The sequence below is a fragment of the Macaca mulatta genome, chromosome 7 (genome assembly GCF_049350105.2).
Source record: "Macaca mulatta isolate MMU2019108-1 chromosome 7, T2T-MMU8v2.0, whole genome shotgun sequence".
NCBI lineage: Eukaryota > Metazoa > Chordata > Mammalia > Primates > Cercopithecidae > Macaca > Macaca mulatta.
The window spans coordinates 40,376,696-40,379,440 of NC_133412.1; positions in this window are offsets into that span (position 1 = coordinate 40,376,696).

Here is a 2,745-nt window from a genome sequence, read left to right on the forward strand (position 1 = left end):
ATAAGAGAGAAGAGTATGGGAAACGCACGCCTCATTCCAAGAGAAACAGCTCAAGCAGGCAGCCCTGCATGAGGAACACTGAAAAAAAAAAAAAAAAAAAAAAAAAAAAACAAAAAAAAACCACTCAATGAAGACACACCTCTCTTGCCTCATCACTTTAGTGAAGTAACAGAGTGCCTTGCATGCATAGGTGCTACTGAATACAAGTTTATTGACACTCATTAATAATCAAAAACAAGTGGGGATCTAATCACAGTGTAGATTTCAGGGAGAAACAAAGAGCCACTGAACTCCTTAAAATCAGGGGCCAGGTTTATATAAAGCTCAAACGCAGGAAAAATAGTGACGATGGTGGTCAACTGTAGGGGGGATAATATGTGGAAGGGGGCACAAAGGGCTTGTGGAACATTCTGATTCCTGATCTGGGTGCTGGTTACAAGGGGCTGTTGGCCTTGTGAAAATTCAGTGAGCTATATGAGCATGACATATGCACATCTCTGTATGTATGGTATATGTCAATAAAAAGTTTAATGGTACAACAAACGGGAGTCAGGTCTTGACTTACCCAGAGCCCACCTGATACAGTTCTGGCAGGAATTCAAGGTTCCATCTCCCTAGCATTTTCATACAAGCAGTATCTGATTAAAACAAATAATCAAAGTGGCCTGGAAGAAAATGGCAACCAGAAAGCCAAGTCAGAGAAGGGTAGCGTTATGCTCAGAGGAATTCGGGGGGTAGAAAAAGAACTCGTTGCCAAGAAGACAGTCCCAAATGATGTGATAACAGTAATGTGTTTGGGCTAATGTTTTATACACAGACCCACAAACAAACACACATATGTGTGTCCACGTGTACACACGCCTTTTGATACATTTATAACAATTATAAAGAGAATATGTAACTTTTCTACGTGGTAGGTACTGTGTTTTACATTCATTAAATAGCTTGATCATGATAATAACCTGGTGAAATGGGTACTATTATTATCCCCATTTTTCAGATGAAGAAATCAAGGTTCAAAGAGTCAGTGATTCGGCTGATGTCACCCTGGTAATAAATGGGAAAAATAGGTTGGTCTAACTGCAAAACCTATGCTTTTAAAATAACACTTTCCAACTCCCCAAAAACATACAGACACAGACATTTATACCCTTAACACCTCTGTGTGAAATACAGGACAGGATACATTCCATTTCATTCATCAATGGCTTCTACAGCTAACACATCCAACAGCAAGACAAGTGAGCTTGTTTGTTTCAAGGTGTAAATAGGAAACAGCTAATTTGCCGATCATTTTCGTATGTGAATGTTGGAGAGGAAGCGGCAGACACGGCGGTTTTACTAGCACACTTAACCCTCCTAACAATTTGATGAGGTACATATTCTTATCTCTAGTTTATGGAAGGAGAAACTGAGGCTGGATGCAATTAAGGGCCTTCATCAGACCCTTGCCTGGGTGACTCCAAAGCCCAAGAAGGCATGTTCACTCTCAAACAAGGCAGTCCATATCCTTGTGTTAACCTCTGAACTGGCCCCACTGGGTCACTGGGTTGGACAGGAGGGCTCATGTATGCTGGGGCCTTGCACCAGGCCAGGAATGCTCAGTTACTGGACTGTCACTCTCAGGGCTTCTGTTTGCCTCTGGCAATACCAGGGTGCTCTGGCCAACCAGCTCAGCAAGTACCCAGAAATGATGACACTGAGGAAAAAACCCACCCTGGGCTCCCTGTCACAAAGGAACCCAGGAACCCAGGGAACAGCCATCAGCCCACGTGCCTTGGAGAAATTTGAATGAAGACTGAGAAGTCACAAGCCAAACCAGCTTCCTTGGAAGGGAGAAGGGCATGAGAAGCACATCATTCCAGCCATGAGCTCACTGTCCTTACTCAGAGTTCAAGGCTGACGAGAGGGAGCAGAGGTAAGGCCGCAGTGACCTCTGCTTTGTCTCTTCTCAAGCCGAGAAGATCCTGGCTGCTGGCTTTCCTATTGCTGTTAATAATGTATAACCACAAGATATCATGGCTGTACTTTTTTAATGCACTTAGGAACAATTGTTCACTCAGTAAATATGTGTGGTGGGCCTACTCCCATCGGTCATCGGGAGGGGAGATGTAGTCTATTGGTTAAGAACGTGGACTCTGCTGCCTGTCTGCAGAGTTCAGTCCTAGCCTCATCTAAGCCTCGTCTAGTGAGGGTCTGCGGCCATGACTACTTGTGTTATGACTCAGTGGAACCTAAGGTGAGTGCTGGTGAGGAGCATACCTTCTAGGAGAGGCTTTAGGACAAGTACGCAAGTACCTGTGATGGTGAAGACAGAACAGGTAGAATCTGGCATGTAATCTAACAGGTAATTCAGAGTCACAAGCACTATTCCTTTCAAAACTGTCTCTTCGGGAGGCCTCTTATTTATACATAGAGCATTGTTGTGGATGGCTAAAGGAGCTTTTAGGCAAGCTTATTCACTTTTTAAATAACTATTATTATAAAAGTAGAACATGCTCATTTTTCGAACACTGGAAAATAAAGAATTTCTGAAATCACTAACAACTCAATCATCCAAAACAACGACAGTCAACATTTTGCTGTCTGTTCTTTTATTTGGATTTGTTTCCAAAAGCGTGTTTTAGCTCCACATTTGGAGCTGCTATTCCTTTAGACTCTAGCACTAGATGGAGTCTCACACTGCCGCCGGGACTAGAGTGCAGTGGCACAATCTCAGCTCACTGTAACTTCGCCTCCCGGGTC